Genomic DNA, 22,261 nt, shown 5'->3' with positions numbered 1-22,261 from the left:
TTATTAGCCTTTTTATTTGATAATTACTTTCTCAACCCTATGATTTTTGATACAATTAAACATCAGTCTTCCAGAACCTTATACGTTCTATGGTTGTAACCTGACTTGACTTCAGCATACACAAACATAGACCTTTTCCTGGCTGTCCTCTGTGACAAGACTTACTCTGGAAAATCATTCAGGCAAGCGGGCTAGAAAAGAACTGTGGTATACTTTGTCCAGGTCACTGATCTAGACAGAAAGGCTCTGAGGACACTGAAGAGCTTACCTGTAGACATACTCATACCATTTCTCCCATGAGTTTCCTCCTCTGAATGCCTACCCATTGATGGCTTGATTTTACCACATTTAATCCACGTTTAGTTTTCTAAAATCAGTAAGTGCATCTGTGATACTTCTGTCAGCACATGGATACTGTCAAGCACAACCTAAAGCCCTGCTGGAATGAAAGAGCCAGTATTCCTGTGGGAGATTAATTACATTGGTCTATAATCAAGCACAGGATCACTGGAGTTCACACAGGAGTTTTTCTCTAAATAAAAAATTTGTTAATTCCAATCAGCTGTCTCTTTGCCAAACTAGTTACACATAGGAAAACCAGTGCATTACCATCTTCCTGCTTGAATGCTGTAAATTGTTTAGAGTAGATACAGTGAAAATAAAAACAGCCCAGAGTTTAAATTTGTCTCTTGGTTATTTTTTCTGAAATTACATTCAGCAACAAGATACTGCTCACTGGCTCTTCTAGACTGTATAATCTTAGACTGCTTAGTTCTGCAAAAGGTAGAGAAGATTCCTGCTACTCCAGATGTGGTACAGCTTAGTGTTAAAGAATTAACTCATCTATACATTAATGCTACCTGTAGGATGTCTTAATAGCATGGGACAATACAAACTTACCTGTTTTTGTTGTTCTTTTTGTCCATTTGTTTTCTGTTTTATAGACCAGATTTAGAATTCCTATGGAAACAACTGTTTACTTACAATGCTAATAGCAACTAGGTGTTTTTATACTGTCTCTTTCTCATTATAATTCACTGAAATTCAAGCAGCTGAAAATCTATATCCAACAATTCCCTATCACTGCTTTCAATATCATAAATGCATGTATGAACTCTGAAGACATAAATCTACATGCAACAATTCAACACAGGCAACACATTAAATTCACAATGAGCTATTCATTATAAAGCTTATTAAAGGGGAAAACTGACTCAGTTCTCTTGCTGAAATGTTGGCTTTTTTTTTTTTTTTTCTTTTCTTTTCCCAGCTGTTTTCTGAATTGCACATTTCTGACAGAATTTCATCTCTCAGTTAATTTTTGGCCTCTCTCCACTTCCTGGCCAAGACCTTGTATCCTGCTTGACAAGGTGTGCCTACAGCCCCACTGGGGTTTGTCAGCAGCATGTTTACACTATATGAATGTATCTGTTCTGTCTCTCTTTGGTTCTACTCCCATTCTGCCCAGACACTGGTTATCATGTTCCTCTGTAAATGAAAAGCATCAGAAGCAGTTTATTCATGAGCCATAAATCTGAATTCATTCAATATTTATTAGTACAGCCATACAACATCAGACATGGCCCAAAACAGAACCTGAGATACTACAGCCCCAGTCTTTGCAATGCATGGTAGAATTTGAAGGAAACTACCTTCAAATCTAATGAATCACACAACTTGATCTCCCCCTCTGTCAGGTTTCTGAGTTGTTTTTCATTTCTCATTCCTACTGCACGTGAGTGTTCATAAGAGAACCCAATGAGCTCAGTGACATTTTTCAGCCCTGATGCAAATACCTAATGGGATTGAATTTAAATTCTCCCACAGATCTTTAGAAGCAAATAAATAAACCCCACAATAATTTGTGTGCACTCAGCTTTGTTCACATCACATATATCTTCACCACTGCTCTGTAGTGCTTCGGAGACCTGCTCTAGAAGGGAAAGAACCTGCACACGTGCACTAAGGTAAAAATTACAGGCATCAGACTACAAAATATCTTATGCCACTAGACAAATCTGTACATTTTATTAATTCTACTTGATTAATAATTAGTCAGCCAACAATCCAGACACCAATGTTGGGTTAATTCACTGCTGGGAGAACTAAGCTAATGCTTGAGAAATTAAACTGAAAATCATAAAAACTCTATAGTAGTTCACTGTTAAGTAGTTTGTTACAAATACAAAAAATGAGGAGAAATCAGAAGTTCTCACTGCTTTAGCTCATCTACCTGACAGATAGGTATTACACTCGACATTTTTAACAGCAACATAGAGAATTTAATCACAGAGCCAGAAAACTAGAGATACAACCTACATTGTATCTGTAATTGAGCTGAGTTATAATTAAGGCTGAAATTTTTGTTGCTATAGTCCTGATGTTTTATTGTTTTAGTGATAAAACCATAAAAAAAAATTTTACTTTGGAAGTACTGACATAAATATTGCATCTACTTAGAAGACTCCCTTTACTTGAGTATTCTGACATACATTTGCAATTTCAATGATTAAAATAGGCCCTCTGTGCTTTTTATTGCTGATAATGTTAGAAAGTCAGAACATGAGTAGAACACATCAGTCCTCCTTATCGGTATCCACAGAAAGATTTACTAAATTAAAGCTTTCCATCTCAACGTGGTGCAATTACCTTCCCCCCCCCCCCCCCCCCCCCCAATTTACTTTTTCAAAGATTGAACTGCTTAGAAATTGGATGTATATTTCTTTGCTAATCAACTTGAATTCCCGTAAATTGGAGCAAAAAAGGGTTTGGGTCAGTGGTTGAAATTAAATAAATTTTTAAATAAGGTCAATGTATCAGCAAGCAGAGAGCTAAAGGGGATCAGTGAGTTCATCCTCCTGGGCAACAAAGGTTCTCAGTCAGGGTGCACAAGTGAAGATTTCTGTGTTTGCTCGGACTGCAGCAAGGAACACACAAACAAGAAACACTGTGAGCCCAGATCACCAGAGACAGAGCGGCCATCTAAGCCTGGGAGCTGGTAATTGACAGGGCAATCATCTGGGTAATTAGGGACCTAGCTGTGCAGATCCTTATTCATGTTTTATCGGATAAATCTCTGCCTTAACAGATGTGTAATCTGGTCTCCCTTGAAGCTGAAAGGACTGAAATCAATTCCAAATCAGAGATAAAACTCCTTCATTTAAAAAAATAAATAGTAAGAAAAATACTCTTTTTGCCTTTATGTATCAGTCTGGGGAGAAAGGCTCCTTGATACTCTGCTAATGGGTGACAGCACAACTTGTGAGAAGCTACTGGCATGCTAATTATTAGCAGAGTTGGCTAGAAAAAGGGATAAAATTCCAATTCTCATCTCACTTTCAGAGATACTTTTTTTTTTTTTTTTCCTGAAAAACAGAAACAATAGAAAATATTTATTGAGAAGACAGTAATTTTTACAACAGACTTGGATGTGCCTTAGCCATCCATTTTTCAACTACATCTAGACATTAGGGGATTCTGTTTGTGACTTGTGGAGGGGATAATAATCAGCAGATTGCAAGCAGTGTCACATTGAAGCCAGCATGTTCTTTCTGGGGGACAGTGTGACAAAGGCAACCAGACAAGAACTTATTATTATGGTGTGAAAGACATGGCCTCAAATCTCAACTACCGAGCTGTCTGTGGCAACCTAAGTTATCTTAGGAAAGGGACTGACTGTATGGCCCAGCAACACAAGGTAATGAGGTCTTGATGAGCTCAGTGTCACGAAATAAATAAAAGTAGCAAAAGTAGCAAGTGAAGAGCTCATCCATCATGCATGTTTTCTTTCCCTAAAGCTAAGCACTGATTTTAGGGCAGGGAACGGCCCATGGATTTGATATATGGCTTGAAATACTGTTTCAAATATTATATCACAATTGCCGCTTCAAAGGGAAAGTGGGTGCAGTCACCCCACCAACAGGAAGTAATTATTTCTACATTATTATTGGGAAAATGCTTATGTGCTAGGATTTTGTGTGGCCTCTCACAGATCTTAGAAAATTTGGTATGGATATGATTAGCCAAAACACTGGGGTGTTACCAACCCCCTTTTACTCACAGATATAAAACACAGCACCACACACACTGCTATGAAGAAAGTTAACCCCATCCCAGCCACATCCAGTACAACAAAACACCCTGAATATAACAGAAGTCTTTCTAGAAATTCAATGGGCAGTGAATCTGGGTTTGAAAGGGTTAACTTTTTTTTTTTTTTTAATGTTATTGTATTTAATGCATCAGGATTGCTTTAGGCTTTGCCTTAAGCTTTGACTGACATTTTGGCAGCTGCTCGCCACAAAATGAACCTACAGGGATCAACAAAACAGTACGGTAAACTTTTTCCACACTGAACATGAAACAAACTTGTGCCATTTATTCTGCTTCCAGAAATACTTTTTTAAAGCCTACTATGTCTCCTCTGGGGAAAAAAAAAAAAAAAAAAAAAAAAAAGATACAAAGAAATAAAAAGCAAAAATAAAAGAAACCTAATAGCCTACGCTCTATTTTTGTTTTCCATGATATCCAAGGTATCTGTCAGTGAAGTAAAATAAACTATTTTTTCCCCAAATGAATCTTTGTTACTGGGGTTACATGTAATCTAGATAGTGGATTTTACCAAAATCAGATCAAAGAAATAAAATAGCAAATTAGAAAGATACTATCAGTGGTCAAGTAAAGCTTTGCACTGCTCTTTTCAGTGAAACGAACTAAGGATGATGATGGGCAAAAAAAGAAAAGTTTGGTTTTGTCCTAAGATGAATGGCAGCAGCACTGTTCTCACTCTAGAAGACAGCAGTTGCACAGCAATTCAGGGCTAAGGTCTTACCTGAGACATTTACAGCAAGAACACAGAAGCACCACAAAGGAGTTTGGGCTGCTGAAAGCTTCCTGTACTGTTAAAAAAAGGTAGGCATAATGAAATAAAAAGTAGTAAGACCTCATCTGGGTTCTAAATTATTTTATTATACCTAAACTAAAGAATCATGTTAGTCAGTAATCATCCAGCTACTTATTCTGCCTTCCCATGTTTTAAAGCTCTCAGCCTGCTTAACGATCACAATAAAGCGCTTACAGATTTTTGTGTTTAAATAAATAATACCAGCAAGGACCCTTTGACTACCTGTTGTTTCTTACTGCCTCATTCCTATTCTTCAGAGGCTGCATGGCTGAGAGTAAACTGGAGGAAAAGGTAAGCTATACAGAAAAGCTCACATAAATAAATCAGACTGTCATCACCTCAAAATCTCGACTTCATAGAAGAAACTAAAAAGAAAAAACATTTTCAGCTGCAAGGAGCCTGGCAAAAAGAAATCCATCTTCTCTATCCTCCTTCAGCCAGCTCCTGCAGCCTTTTATTTTGGAAACTCTCTATTAACTTGTTGTAGGCACACTTCTTACAGTGAGAGGAAATCATCACACAGAAGGCACTGCATTGACAAAACAAAATTCCCACAAATAAGAGCTTACAAACTGCACTGTTCTTGATGCAAGCTTGAAGGCACTGAGAATTCCTCTCAAAGTCAGATCTGCTTGTTAGAGCCCAATTTCTTAAAGAATGAACACAAGGCAAACGACTCAAAAAACCTGCAAGCTGAAGCTTTTCCTTGGCCTTTGGAAGAGTTTTTTTTTCCAGGATGGGTGATTCATTAGAAGATGGACTTCAGAAATTTATCTGTGCCTTTCTAAAAGCAGTGTATCTTTCACAACCACAGAAAGATAATGGAAGGAAAGATTTGTAATTTTTGTTATGCCTCTAATAATAACAGCAAAATAAACTTAATCTGTTAATTCGCTGTGCTAGTAGAAAGCTCACATGCAAGGTGTCTCTCCAAACATAATCAGACTTAAAACACTTCAGAATTGAGTACTGAAAAGCTTTTACAAATTTCATTTTTCAGGGAAAATACCAAGTATTCCAAATAATTGACCTTGTTAGCTGTAATCCACAGCAGGGTCATGCCTTCTTCGTTTAGATAGGACCTGGCCCTGTCCATTACCAGCGCAGGTACCAGGGGCCACAGGCTGGGCGAGGACAAAACCACCTCCAGCAGCACAGGCACCACCTGCTGGGACCCCACCAGACCTGAAAGTGGCTTCCATGATCTGAGGACCCTAAGTAAGTGACTACATCTTGTCCAGCATCAGGGAAAACGCCTTAAACCGGGGTGAGCTCACTTCTTGTGGCTTTTTCTACTCACTTGACCTGCCCTTTATTAATAAGGCTTTTTCTTTCACTGTTTGCTTTGCTACAGTCAGATGACTCGTGTATTTTTCAAATCATGAACACAGCTGTAATGGAATAAGAGCATTTATCCCTGAGATTTAAAATATTCAGCAATGAAAGCGAATGAGAATGTCATTTGTGCATTAATATCTGATGAATGGGAATATTTTTAACTTGTTCTTTTGATCTCATAGGTACATCTTGAGTGGCCAGTAGTCTGTAAATGGAGAGTAGTTTTGGAAAACTGCACTTCACAACTACAAAATTCCTGGAGAGCACATAAAATAGACTGGTGAACAGTGTAAATCAAGGTGCAGAAAAGCAATTTTTTAATATTGTAAACTGAAGTAATTACTGTTCATATTTTAGGGACTTTTGTGTGAATAAGGGAAGCAAAACCTGATCTTGTATAAAGCCAGTTTTTACAGAAAGGACTTATAAAAGATGGAACTTAAGTGCTAGAATTGTAGCATGCAGAAAAGCATTTATTGAAAAAACATATTTATGCACATTACAGTTTTATTCCTGAAGGGGATCACTGTTGGAAAGTTTCTTGTAAAAGTTTCTAAGAGAAAACAGAAATTAACGGAAGACCACTTGGTACACAGGAGAGAGTGTGTTTCACACCTGAGGACATCATAGAAAGGTGACAGATACAGCACTTGTTGAAAATGTGGGAGGCAAATCACAGAAAACAGAGATGAAAATTGGCACTGAGTCTGCGGAGTTCAAGCTCAGCTTGGAGGGAAGTGATCAAAAGAAAAGGTTTAGAGTTCAAGATTAACTGGCTTGAAATATATGGAAAGACAGAAAGACATATTTTCTCTATTTTACTTCTGGTATACATGACGAGCAAGATGAGCAGGGAAAAAGACAGACGAAGAAAGTCACAATAGCTGAGAGTCCAAAAAAGCTGGTCTTGTAAAACCATTTACAACTGCTTCTGAGCCATTTACAACTGCTTCTGAGCCATCCCACTAAGCAGAGAGCAAGCACTTGCTATATAGCACTACATTCCTAATTGTCATTATCCTTACTAACGATTTGGCTATTTTGAGTTATCTAGTATGAATGATGAAAAACATATTCCTCCTAAATGCTTTTGCATGTATAAATAGGTAATAGATGTAAGTTTCCTTACATATATTTTACCAGAGATGCAAATACAATTACCATCAAAAGGGATAAGCCATGCACATATGAAAACAAAATATATGTAACATCTTGACATATGTTGCTCTCATTCTCTTATAACAGTGAACATTAGTAGTGTTTTTCCACATTTTTTTTTGCTCAATATAGAACAGACATAAGTGTGTGTCGTGTCACATGGACAGGTTAGCAGAATTGAGAAATCTTGAAAAGATACCATGATCTTTGTTGATAGTATTTATTCAGAAGAACTTTAAAGTTACAGCAACCTAAACTTCAAACAATTTCTACCACAAAAAGCTGCATGTGATTAATGGTCACCATGCTCTTTACTTCATATTTGCATTCACAACCACAAAGTAGAGTTAGAACTCGATATAAACACCATCATTTCCTATCTTTGTCAAAAAGTCATACTGAGACTATATAATTTACTATATTCATAAGACCATACTATCAAGTCAGTTAAGGCACCACCATGGATATCTAGTCTTGGGAAACCTTAGGCTCTAAATAACATAAGCGAGGAATTCTTTTATACCTGGAGTCTAAATAAAGATACTAGGAAATTCAACAGACGGAGGGAAAATTTTTATTAGAGGAGACCTCAAGAAGTCATCTCAGCTATCCCCTTGCCCTAGCAAATAAATAACAATTGCAATGTCATTCTTTAATATACTTGCAAATGTCTGCAGGAGACTACACAAACTTCCTAAGCAATCTATTCCAGTGCTTCATTACCTGCACCACTAGAAAGGCTTCAGAGGTTTCCCCTAGATCTTTCTTCCTGCAACTGTAGGTCATCTGTTCTGGTTCTATTCCCTATGGACATGAAATACACTTTTTGCTTGTAGCAGCCTCTTATGTACCTTTTAAAAATGGTTAATGCTTCCCTCTCTTCTTTACACCCCGTCCTTAAAGCTAAGCATTGCTAGCTCTTTCAGTGTTTTATGTCAGCCTCTAACTCCCATGTCCCCTTAGAAATGGGAACCTGTCACTCAGAATTTGTACAACGGTAGGCAGAATCCATCTTTGAAAGTGGTCACCATTAATATTACAGAAAATATACAGCAATTAATAGATTAAAAGATCCTCTGATACAGTAAGAATCTTAATATTGGATTTACACCATATAACTAACATTTTTGATCTACATCTCTTTCCTATTCGACTCCCTATGGGAAAGCATGTATCCCCTATACACCTTTATTTATCAAAGCAAGGTCACAATGTCTAAAATGAATAATTAGAGAATCACACGGCCACAGGGTGTTAAGGTGTTTTATTTTTTAACTTAAGTAAGGAGCTACACTGATGTAGCTTTCCCAGTGTTATGGGAACAGTCTGTGCTTTCATGTGACACTTGGCTAAGGTCACAAGTACATATGAGCTGTCTCTACTTCAGGAATGAATTCAAGAACTCAGTCTAAGATGAAAGGTCAGATAACTAAATAACATATATTTTTATTCTCATTTCGTTTGTGACATTTTAATTCAACAGCAAACATCTCTGTCAAATAGGACTGCAGGCTCTTTTTTTTTTTTTTTTTTTTTTTTTTACGTTTTTCCTGGCTCAACTTTTCTACTTATCAATGTTTAAGAAAAACAAAATAAAGATAGGAAACAAGAAGAGGCTGCTTCCAATTTCTTTAACACACACTTAGCATGCACAGCTCTTTTCGTAATGTTTTTCTTTTTTGAATTCTGGACTGGAAGCACTGAAATGATTTCATGAACATCAGTCCATGTAAGTGCAACCGCCAGGAGACAGGGAAGCACTGTCCCCCCTCAGAAGAGGGAGAGTGCTGAAACAGAGGCCAAATGACTTGCCTCAAAATATGCAAGTTAGCAACAGTAGGTGGTATAGAAGTTCTAATGATATTTAGAAAGCATGAAATGCAAATAAAGGATGGGGGGAAAAAAAGTGATGTTAGGCTAATTTCCAGGAAAATAATATTTTCTAGCCAGAGGAACAGTATCTCTAGGAAAAACACTGAAATCACATTACTTGGAAAACTTCAAAAGAAGTGGATAAAATGCAAATAGCCTAATTTTTCTTACAATATATGACAATTGATTTCCTAGTAAGTCATCTTTAACAAATGTGGACTGTTCCTTCATGTTCTAATTTGCTTTTCCATCACCTATTACAGAAATATTTAAAGATCTATTCAGTGTTTAAATACGCAGAAATTTCTTTAGGTTAAAAAAAAAAAAAAAAGGAAGAAGAAGAAGAGGAGCATGGGAGCTCTGTGGAAACAAGCTTGTCTTTGTAGTGGCATTACTATTACTTTTTATCTGACAATATTAAATGATTCTTACATACGACATGTGCCAGCTCTACCAAGCAACCTAAATCATAAGAATTTTTGTTGTATTTCCTATGTCTTTTTCACTTTTGAAAATACTGCAACAGTACTTCTCTGTTATCCTAAGTTTTGAATTACACTGGCCCATTTTGTTTCAGCTAGGTGGAGATGTAATGACTTGCTCTCACCTTACGAAGAAAGATTCAGTCAGGCTCTTTGTGAGAGGATCCAGTTAACTGTCTCTTTAGTGGGGTACAGGAGGTTGCTGCTTCCATTTGTTTCCCCTTTCATTTAAATCCTGTGAAAGCAGATGGCAGTTATTGCTCCCATCCTGAAATTACTTTTGCTGGTGTGCAATTAATAGCCTTATAAAAACTCAATGCCAAAATGCTGCAGACTCAACAATTAAGCAAGTATAGCACAGCAAATAAGCATCTGGTTCTCTTCTAACCTGTATTCGAGTTAAGTATACCAGGGATCATGACACTGAAAATCAAATGATGGAGGAGGCTTCAGGTGAGACCACAGCACATAAACAAGGGTCCCCCTTCTATGGTTTAAGACTAAACTATGCAAATGGCGATACATCATTCACTTGTGTCCTGTTATTCTAACACAACTCCTACACATAGCTGAAAGAGAACAGTGACTGGAAAAACAGCATGGGATCTTGCACATCAAATAAACAGGATGTGATAAATATTTTTTTTAATTAACATTTACTGAAAAAAATAGCCAGAGACAGAAGATGTTGGTTGTCTCACTCTGCATTTTCTAAAGGACTTCCATTTTGTTTATAAAAATAGTATTAGCACACATCTGTGGAAAAAGATAGGGCTGTCTACTATCTACCAGTTTCCACATCAAAACAAGTAAAATAAACCCCTTTTGCTCTTAAAGTTTAGAGCACTGTTTGTGTCACAGCACCAAGAGAGTCATTACTTTACCTTCATTAAAAGTGAGATAAGCACATCATCTTAATGTGATGACTTTTTCAATTTTTTTTTCAGTTAGCAGGGACTGCGTTCAAACTGGAATAAGCGAGTGTGAAAGGGAATAATTTACTTAACTTGATATCTGTGAAAACACAGGCAGAGGAAGGAAGGCTCATTGCCACTGTGGGTGGAAGTTACATACAGCTTCACACTCGCTGTTCCATTTCAAATACTGGAGGGCTGCTATTTCAATGAAAGCACACAGTGCTCCAAGCCAACAACTGGTAGGAAAAAGCAGCACAGTGGTAAAGCAAGGCTGTGTTACAGGGGAATGTACTTTCATGAATGGAAGAGTCTTCTGTGCCCTAAAGTGTACCTTACAGTCGGATGGTCATCCATGTGAAATAAAATATAATTGAAACTGCTATTTGTATCTTCAATGTTTATTAGTTTTAGTTTTTCATCAATGTTTTTATCTGTGACAAAGGAGAGGGAAGACCTTATGATTAAGTCCAGCAAAATCCTAGTTTGTATTGTTTCACGGCTTCTAGGGAAACCTCAGTTCTGCTTGTGTTCCCTGAAACACCTGTTCTGGACACATAAGCAATGGAGTAGTTAAAAAAAAAATAATAAAATAAAAAAGTAAAACACATAGCAACCTTTCCTTGTTGACACAGAAAATCTTAATCAAGAAATATTTTAGCAATCTGAACTGCAAAGAGCAGCAAATCTCTGGAAGCTTCTGGCCCTTTCAGATCAAGATGCATAAGGAACCCTTAGCAGGCAATAGCTTAAGAACTGCTATACACAGGAAGGCTTTGGGGTAAAGATGGTAGGTCTAATGATGAGACTTGATCTTCAAGCTAAACAATTTGGCAGGAATGGATGACATGTTCCTAAGTAATTTATAACAGTGTAGGTTATTCCAGGTGGACAAAATTACTGACTTCGTCTAATATTTCTAGCTTAATGAATGGCCAAGATTTAAGTGACTGACAGCTTAACATCTCTCTCATTTCCTTCAGAGACTCTGAAGGAAAAGAAAAAAATGTTTCATTTTGTAATGTGAAAAGCTGACACAGAGCTGTCAGACATTTTATTTCAGCTAATCTTCCCTAGGAAGTGCAACATTGTGTGATATCTGAGTTCCCCGGGAATTTATCGATCTTGTGTTTGCCAGATAAACAAGTGACATCAGCACTGCAAACTTACTGCTGGAAAGTAAAATGGCAGTTTTAGTATCCGGATGCAGGTTGGTTGGTTGGTTGAAATCAGATGAACACAAGATGCTGAAGGTGCCCCCAGCAGATCCAGCATACAACAGGTGGTAGGATGTAACCCTGAAGACATTCTCACTGAAGAGCTGTTTATAAATACCATTTTCTTGTATACTGCAGGTCACTCAGTGATGAAGTAGCCCCATGTCATTTGCTTTAACTGTAGTTGACAACACACTGCTTAATTGACTAGTGCTAGCTAACCAAGCATGATGTACTTGCACGTGAAAATGTGGAAGAAGCAGCTTCCTGAATATTTAAACAGACAGTGTCAAGGCAGTCACAAACACTGTATTACACTAGCATGACTAATACGGCTTGCTATCTGGAATGACAGAAAAAAATCTCATTGCTGAGCACAATGCTTTTTGTAGCCTATTAGTACTTAGCATCTCCTGTTTGCCCTCATTCCTGGAAATGCTGCTCGTTTATCAACAGAAGGTCCGCACAGCCTAGACATTCTGTAAGCCAGACCAGCACAGAGCTGATTTCATACATCAAGGAACTCATTAGCCATGGGTATTTCAGTCCCTGTTTTTTAAATCAGCTGCAGCTATGTTACACAACTCACAGGTGGGAGCAAAGTTATACAGAACACTGTATTGCCAAATATATCTAGTTCAACTATAATGAGCAGGGCAGCACAATTATCAAAATATGGCTGGTAACTAATTGCTTTGAGAATGTGCCTTCAGACGCGAGCTGTTCATCCAGTGCAGGAGTGAAGCATAAGCAGATGGACCATAAAAAACACATAGCATCTCAGGTGTAACTCCACACTCCCATTTAGCATGGCATCTATTTCTTTGGAGGAAACAGACTAAACCCCTCAGATTCTACTTCAACCTGAACAGAGAAAAAAATAATAACAAACCCTTTTCATCATTCTCTTGCTAATTTATAGTTACTTTCAAGAGCAGTCCATGGCATAACTGTTGAAAGACTTCCCTGTCTGCAGACACAGCTGCACAACAGAGCTGGAGTTTGTTGCTTCTATAATTTCCTTGATTCTAAAGCCTGCTGCAGGAACATTTTAATAGGAATCAAGAAAATGGCTTTCTTTGGCACTATTTTATCTACAGCCTTACATCCCTAAAAGGAGAAGGAGGATTGTTGTCTCTCCAATCATCTTTTTGAACTATATTCTGCGTCATTTTTATTCGATAGAATTAGATCTCATTACTTTTCTTAGGGAAAAGGTTTACCCCTCTTCTTCCTGAACTTTTTCCAATTGTTTGGTTTCATCACATTGCATTTTTTGTTTGTGAAATTTGTTTCAAGCCAATTCCCTAAGTGGCAATGGTGTAGTTCTATACGAGGAGTATACTGTGCTCACAGGGGTGAAACTACCTTGATTGCTTCATATCCAGCTACTATTGTTTTCCGCAAATGCTTTTTGACTTGTACTGCTTCCTGTTTCCATCTCCATTAGATTTCTGTTGATGTGTTCAAATATGTTGTTTCATTATGCTGGAAAATTTGGTATGAGCCACATTTTTGCACTCTTGCTGTTAGTGAGTAACATCTACTTTTCCAACTGTTGCCCTGCTGTCTCTGGGGCTGTCTATACTGTCCTGTACTAATGCCCACATCACCCACTGCATGGACGTGGCAGATGCTCTTAATTCTCACCCCTGAGGACACTTCTGGAACAGACAACACACCCTTTAGCACTTCTTTACATCTTACCTTATTCACACCAATGGGTCGACTGGAACTTTTTCCTGTCAGGGCTGTACTCAGGGAGCATCCCGTGAGATAGGACTGAGCTACCTTCTTCAGAGAAGACCATCACGGTAATGGTTCCCATGTAGCACATCACGAGCTCCTCTCCCAGATCATCTGGCTGCCAGACCTCCCACCTCTGGCTTTGGGCTGCCAAGACATGATAGCTACGAATGCAGCCACAGTCCCACAATGACCAGCTAAGCTGCTACAAGATGGTAATCCTTTCCTTCAGCACAGCATCAAGCTAGGTTTCTGTACACTTTTGTGGATCCTGATGGAGCAGGCTTCACCACAGAAGAGAAACTCCTCATTTCTGACTCATTCTAGACAAACAAATGCATATTTGCGGTGACTGAGTAACAAAGCTTCATCAAGCGATGCTCTGCAAGCAAGTACTATGTACACTAATTCCCAAAATATTCCTAGAGAGGTCAACTCCTTTGGAGGCTCCCTTGTTCGTATCTGTACAAAATGGGTCTTTTTTCTGACTGCTGCTTGGTAATCTCCACGCTGCTTTTGCAAAGTCATTTTGATTTATGTTCCTAATATCAAAGTCTCCATACCTTGAGAAGTAATAATTAAGTAACCATCTTCTACAGATAATTTTACTAATTCATTCCAAGTGGAAGATTCGGGTGGGGTTATTCAAAGAACAAATATGAAATTAAATTTTAGTGAAACTCAGCTGGAACTGATTGGAACTACCTAGAAAAGGGTCAAATCTGAAAGGTACATGTAAAAGACAGTTAATTCCTTAAGGAAACTAAATCAGAGCATTATCAATTCTTGTAGATCCACATTTAGCATTCATATTTTGTACTGGGAGAACATAAGATAAAACTTGTGAAAGGGTTGAACAACAGTTGGTCCCTAATGAAGCTCAAGCCAATGCAACTACCCAAGTTTTCTTTCCAGATATTGTACTGTACTCTCCTGTCTCAATCTGACATCCTTAATAAATAAATAACATACTAAATTGGAATTAAAATTATTTTTCTGTTAATGGCTACATCTTAACAGATGCATTAAGAAGCACAAACACCAGAAATGATCCTACATGTATTTCTAATCCCAGCTACTAAGAAGAGACACGTCATGTATTCTGTACAAAGAAGGAAAGGATGGAATTATGGTCCTTCATAAACGATACCCACACTTTCATAAGGCTGAACGCAAACAAACAAACAAGTGGTATGCTGTAATGAACTACTTGCATGCCCTGTCATACATGAGAAGTGCTGGGCTGCTTTTCCACTTGCTGAGCATTCAGAGGAGGGCTCAACCTCCCTAGCATGGTTAGAGTCTTAGTACTTCACCTCCTGCAGAGGTAAACTTTTCCAAGACATAGTTATTATCGAACAAAAATTATTCTTTTGAGCCCAAATTTCTCCACTAGATAGACAGATAACAGGACAGGGTGGCTTAACCAAAGAATGGAGTTCTGAGTCCATCAGATTAAAAAGTCATGTATTTTCTTTTGGTAGAAAAAAAATTAAAAGCAATCACATTTTACTATCCTACACTCAATGTTGTACTTGTAACATTTTTATTCTCGGCATCAGTGAAGGCAAACGTGAGGGAGTCTGAATATTACCAATGCTTGCATGAAGCTGGCCAGAAGGCCTATCGAGGTTACTTAATGATGTGTGTATTCCTCAATTTTGTCTATTTAATAGACAAAAAATAAGTTACTCTGAGGAGTGCATTTGTTATGAGGGGATGAGTGGTTTTGATGCTTACTATTATAAAAACACAATATTGGCTGTAAATACAGCCAATATATACATAGTCTAAAACATTTTTTCCTTTTTTTTTTTTTCCCCTGAGCATAGTGTTAATAAGAGATGGACCACTATATTGAATGTTCATATATTAAACTTTTTTTATACATACATTTAAAAATTTTTTGATAACATATTCTGTCTTTGAAGTTACACAGGTAATTTTGTGACATAATTAATAAACCTTGCCTTACGTATGCTAAAAAATTTAGAAGTAGTGTAAGGGATTTCTTCATTACAGTTGAGAAACTGCATTTACTGTGAAGAAAAACAGAATATCCTTGTAATATGGAATTACAGTTCTCAGGTGACTGACTCAATGAAATATTCTAGAATTTGCTTTACCTGACTTATTACTTCACTAACACCTATTACTACTTAGTCCACAAGCACAGATTAAATATACTGCAAGCACAATTATACTGTGGTGTGTGTATGTGTATATATATTATATAACAATATATAAGTATTGTATATATATATATACACTGATATATAAGTATGTTTCCCTAGAAGCTAATTTCCAACTGTTTTCTTTTCTCTCTTTTTTCTCTCTCTTTTTTTTGATTTTTTTTCCCTTCAGGATGTTGCAATTTCTTTTCACTATGAAAAACAAGACATTGAAAAAATCCCACCAAAAAACAAAACAAAACAAAAAAAAGAAAAAAAGAAAAAAAACATAGTACTGAACCTCATGACAGAAGACATAATTTTCTAAAAGCAAGGGTTTTAAAGACCAACAAAAACATTGAAGTTCTTGGCGTAAGGCCTCTTCTTTATTCTTACAAACATAGTGTTATGAAACTTCTTTCACCTTAGCATGAAAAGATCAGAATTGCTGTCTTGATAATGTTTGTTGGCCTTCACCAGCCAAAGCAAAGCAAAGTCCCTAAAGGCGATAAATCAACAAGGCTCAAACACACAGGAATCAGCCTGCCAGTCCCTAGGCCAGCCAAAGGCTCAGCTCATTACAACCAATGTCCATGTACATGCACACACTCGTGCTCTCAAGTTCTGCTTGTTTCATGGTGTATTATTGAAAAGTGATTTAGTTTCTCACACTTTCAAGATACTAAATATTCTAATATACTAAGCATGCGAAAGACACAGAGATTTGTCCTCAGTATGAAGTAACATTTATAGATACCCTTGAATTTGGTTAGATTGCTGTGTAAGTTTTTATGCAATGTTCAATATAACATAACCTTTGCATTATATGAGTAAAGTAGAAACTGAAAAATCTAGATAGCGCAGCAAGATATTGCTAACAAGTGTTAGCTGAAACATACTTTACTATTAATTATTCTGATCACTGTCTCAAGACATTTTTCTTATTTTGGAATACCTACACCTTAACACAGCAGAAAACAGACTATTAACATGACTGTTGCCAGGGTAAGGAACAAGAAAGGGATATAAGAAGAAGATGAGATTCCAAACAGACATTTCTTTCTTTCTCCTACAAAGCTACATTTCTTTCTTTTTCGTACAAAACTACAGCAAGATGCAAAGAGCAATACTTCCAAGTATCACCTCCAATAATTTTGTTGTTTGTATTTCAAAAGTAAACTTAAAACTTGCTATTGAAACCAATATTCTTTAAAATTTTAGGTGTTGACACTGAATGGACAACCCTGAAGGAAGAATATAACCCCCTTATATGCCACAATTTCATCTTCAAATTAGGGCACTGTGAAGTTTTTTCTCAACTTAGTGACCAAAAGCAGATAGGAGCCCATCCTGGACCACAAATTCCATTACCTCTATTACCTGAATTTTCTGTTTCATTAGGACATCACAGCACCCCACCTAACTGACGAGAGGATTTCTGGGAAGATTTTCAATTACAGCAAAAGAAACTAGGGACACTCAAAATTGCTTTCTATGCCTTTACTGTACAATTTCAATGATTTTCTGTAAATTTCAATCCTCAGAAATGCTTCAGAAAAGCATCATTTATTGCTATATAGATTGCAAATAATGCAATATATATAAATACATATTTGTATGTTACTTTCTTATATATCTTATAATGATAACATTATTTTTTTTAATAGGGAGAAGTGAGGACTTGTTCTCAGCTTGTCTTTATACCTATTTATTTCAGCAGGAGATTAATAAAATTAATTCAAATGCCAATTAGCATATATTTAGCTGAAGCAATTTCACATAGCTCACAGCATCCGTCCAAAGATCAATCTTCACTTATTTTGGAAAGAATGCCAACAATCCTTTGTAATTGAAGTTGTCCTATTACTACGCTGCCTTTTTTTTTCCCCCGTTTTATTGGGCTCATAGAGCCTACTACTACAATTATCTTGTAGAAGAAAACATTTTTCTTCAGACTCTGTAGCAGTACTTTCAGATAGCATTTGTTATCATTTCATTTGTTATCATATCATTTCAAAATTTTCATGTTTTAGGAGAATCACTGCCTCCTATAGGATCTGTTATATGTGGAATTCAGTGACAAAAACAAACAAACAAACAAAAAAACAGAGAAACAACTTTCTTGCCCCAGGTTATACATTTTACTTCATCAAGACTCAAAATCCAGCAAAATACAGCTACACTCCCTCATGATACATCAGTATTTGCATTAATGACCATGCAAAGAAATAAAAGCAAGCTGGTGTCTCAGCCATATCTAACATAAAGTGCTAAACAGCACTGCCACATTTCTTCCACTTAGACACATTAAAGCTTTAGATCTATTCTTATTTCCCAGTCTGCCTTACTCCATCAGAAAGCAGTACATTTCCCAGAAACCTTGTTCTTCCAATAAATTCTCTGAAGTGCCTATTATCCTAGCAGCACCTTGTGAGGATATATACAAGTTTTTTGTTTACCAAGTTCAGGGTAATGGGCAGTTGTCAGGGAGTCAGTAGAATTGGCTCCGTACTCAACCCTGTAATGATAATCAATTTTTGAGACAGTTTCCCCTGACAGGCAGGCAATAACTTAGGTATGGAATTTTTGAAAGAAGTGATACCCTCTGCAACTATACCATAATATGTGTGGATGTGTGCATAAATGAATTCAAAATTTTACTTCCATAGCAATCATACTTTGCATTATTGGCTTCTCTTCCCTTGTGAAGCTGTTCCTGCAAGGCTCTTGATGCCCTCTCTCCCTCGGCATGCTGGTAATACTCCTTTCAAAGATGGATACTGCTATAAAGGAAAATAAAAAGCAGTATTATATTATTATTTCTTTGTCCTTGCACAACTCTTTAGATAAATCAAATGTCAAATTTATTTATTTTTTAATAAAGCCTATAATCTCAAAGCTTCAGGTCCATAGTGAAGATCAAGTTCTGCTACTGCCTGTCGACATCCTTTGCCTAATAAGGCATCTCAGTCCAGCTCAAGCTTCATTTCAGCTGTTTTTATTACTCCCTAAATATAGTTTTACTAACCTGCTTTATAAATTACAGTTGCCCACTGGCCTCCCTGCTGGTGGTGAAAATTGTTAATCCATTATTCAGCACAGAATCATGCAAGCATTATTATTAACAAGGGAGAAGATACTGTTTCAGCAGTGCCATTTAACCTCCCCTTCCATAGTAGAAGGTTAGGTAATGAGTGACAGCATAAAGAATAATGGAATCATTAATATATGAGGCCATCCTCTCTGCTTCTGTCTATCACAAGTATTAGAATCGTTTAAATAAAATACTTTATGTGACTAAAACACATTTCAGATGATATAATGATTTACAGCTTTTGCTGGTTGAATGCATATATTTTTCCTCAAGTTAGACTCAGGTCTGAAGGCTCAGTTTTGCCGTGAACTAAACCTGTGTAATTCCACCACTTGGAATCATATGATAGGAGGTATATTAGTGAAATATCACATCCCTGAAAAGTCTTTTTGCTACACTTTTTGAAAAAAACAATAATTTTGAAAACTTTTAAAATCAAGTCAGTCTGTAGAAAAACTATTGTAGAAATAAGTACTGCTGATTTAATAAAACAATTACACAATGTAATGTGAAATGGATTCTAGCAAAGGATTTTTCTCAAATGCAAGAAATTCAGCTCATGGGACAGCAAATCAAAGTGCATCTACAATGAACAAATAATTAAAATGTTTAATTAAGTTAGTTATGAAATATTGCAGTTTTGCACTCTGAAGGGTATGGCTTATGTGGATTCAATGTTCAATAGATATTTCTGGGTTGACCCTACTACGTGATTACTCCAGAGTTTCAAATCATGAGATCCTACACCAATTTATTCTTGCCAGCACTGTCTTTCTGTCTTTCCAGTTCAGGCATAGAAACATACAAAAAGCTTTTCTTCCCTTCTCCACCTCCCCCTCCACCCCTACCCATGCCTACTCCGTGCTCCCTCCCCTCTGCTGTGAAAAGCTGATCAGGACACCAAAACAGAAAACATGTCACAGATTAAACAATATTGATAGGCACTCACAAGACTCCCAGTTTCCACTGAGCCCAAGTGTCATTGCTGTCAATTTATACTATCTAGAAAAACAACAGAAGGCTAACTTGGATTTTAGAGTTGACTCAGCTATTGTTTGTCAGAAATTGCAATCTTTCTCACCTCAGCTGAATAACAGGCTGAATCATGTAAATAACTTCACCTTCCACCACTAAAAGAAAGATCATTTCAGGTCAGTTGAAAAAAAGTGTTTTTCATTTACTCATGGGAAACAAACAAAAAAAAAAAAACAGAGAAGATTTCTCTTCTCAACCAAACCGTTTATTTTTTTCCTCAAGTTATAAAAGTGAAACATTTTTAACATTTTAAAAACAATTTTTGAACATTATTTTCAGATCTCTTTCAAAGGGAACATTCATGCTAACCTGATTCAAATTCATATGTTTGGTTTCTTTTTAACATTATTAAATGCATTTAAACAACCAAAAAAAAAACCACCACCAAAACATACAGAAGAAATATTGCCTGGCTTTTCCTTCTAGTTGTCCTCTTGAAGAACATTCTCTTTGGAATTACTCTGAATTTACAGCACAGAATGACATACACAATACAAGCAGTAGTCTTAAAAACCAGGAACTCAGAAATTAGTTAACGACTGAGCAGTTGAAAATAAGCCTTGGGAAAAAAAAAAAAAAAAAAAAAAAAAAAAAGTCTAAAACAGCCATGGTCCTTAACTGACTTGCAGAAGTTGTCAAAATGAATATTTATGATTTATTAATGAAATCATCACTTCCATTAAACTGCTAAATTTGCTGCTATGTACAGAGAGTATCTAGAGCAGACAATATAACTTTTGTAAGTCTTGTAACAGAAATGCTATTTTTGAAATAGGTCTGCTTCCCTTTTAAACATGCCAGAGCCACCAAAAGCTCACAGTCTCTAAGAATATACTTCATTGGGAAACTGAAATCTAATTTTAGAAGATGTGAACTTTTCTAACTATAAAAAAATTTAAAAATGCCAGACCTCCCAGGCTCTCTTCTAGCCCATGACTTTTAGTGGCTTCCCAGCTCAAGCACCCACATGATGTATTCAGCTTGTGTTTAGGAAGGTCTTGTTCTTAACCATCATTTCTGAAGTTTGATCTCTGTGTTTGCTCCACACTTCATGCAGGCCCCCCACTTCTTTAAGAAGTCTCACAGTTTGTGACTCAGCAACTAGCTGCTTGTCAAGCCTTTCCTGTGTTTGAGATTTCCCCACCTGGATATGCTCAGCTGCCCCAGGCAGTATCTCCCACTCCCTGGGGCCCTACTGCCCAGCTGCTAGGACGAGAAAATCAGAAAACCCACTGGCCAGCTGGACCTTCTCAGCACTCTCTCCTGTGTGTCTTTGGCCAACAAATCCAACAGTTTCATTACTTATTGTGCCCTGCAGTATAGGAAGCCTGAATCAATTGTTTCTTTGCTTTTGACACCTCTTGCTCTGCTTGCATTTTTATACTTATATCTGTTCTGTAATAATAATAATGTCTGACCAAAGATGTGCTGTGCTGATCTTCCGTTCATTACCTAGCAAATTCACTCTTCTATTTGGGTGCCAGCTGGCAGTTTCATAGGATTGTGTGTAGATTACCTGATCAGGTTTATGGACTGAAGAATCTACTAGCAGAAGGAGCATTTCTATGGTTTACATATATATTAGCACAGAATGGAAGATTTCTTTGGCTGCCAGGACAAGTTTAAATTTAATCTGGAAAGGACTGAATAATGGAAGTCTACGACGTATTTGGTGGTCATTCTTATAATTTTCTTTGGAGGAGGTGTCCCCTGCAAAAAGTGAAATTTATTTTCTTTTAGCTAGCTTCAAAAAGTACAAAAATATGTAGATCCTCCAATTACTATAAACAAAAAGTTGTAAAATTTTATCTACCATTTGTTAATGTAAAGCACACCTATTGTTGAACAAGCTACTGCACTTTCTGATGTGTCTGGAAACGTTTAGGCTTTTAGGCTGTTTCCAAAAGACGGAATTTTTAGGACCAGATAAGACTAGTTAATAAAAAAGAGAAAATCACAACTTTTGTGCACTGGGAAATAAAGCATATAGCTTCTATGAGTTCTGTTTATAGGGCCCAAATTGACCTTTTGTTCCAAACAGCTAGCTGGAAAAGTTTGGACCAATTAGGGTAATTATTGATCTATCACCTTGTGATACGTTGAAAAAAATGTGTATGTGATTTTCAAGTTGTTCAAGCAGTTTCAAAGTACATAATTCTGAGATGCTGAGTACCTCAGGACTACAAATTGAGTATTTGTTCTATGTAATAACCTCAGTGCAATTCCTTTTGTTTTCTTCTGGTTACTTTATTTTTTGGTTTTTGTTTTATTTCAAGCTTCTAAGAGCATTACACTGTCACACATGAAATATATCCTTGTGTGTTTTTTATA

The sequence above is a fragment of the Anas acuta genome, chromosome 4, assembly GCF_963932015.1.
Source record: "Anas acuta chromosome 4, bAnaAcu1.1, whole genome shotgun sequence".
NCBI lineage: Eukaryota > Metazoa > Chordata > Aves > Anseriformes > Anatidae > Anas > Anas acuta.
The sequence above is the reverse complement of the archived record's forward strand: the minus strand, read 5'-3'. Positions refer to the sequence as shown.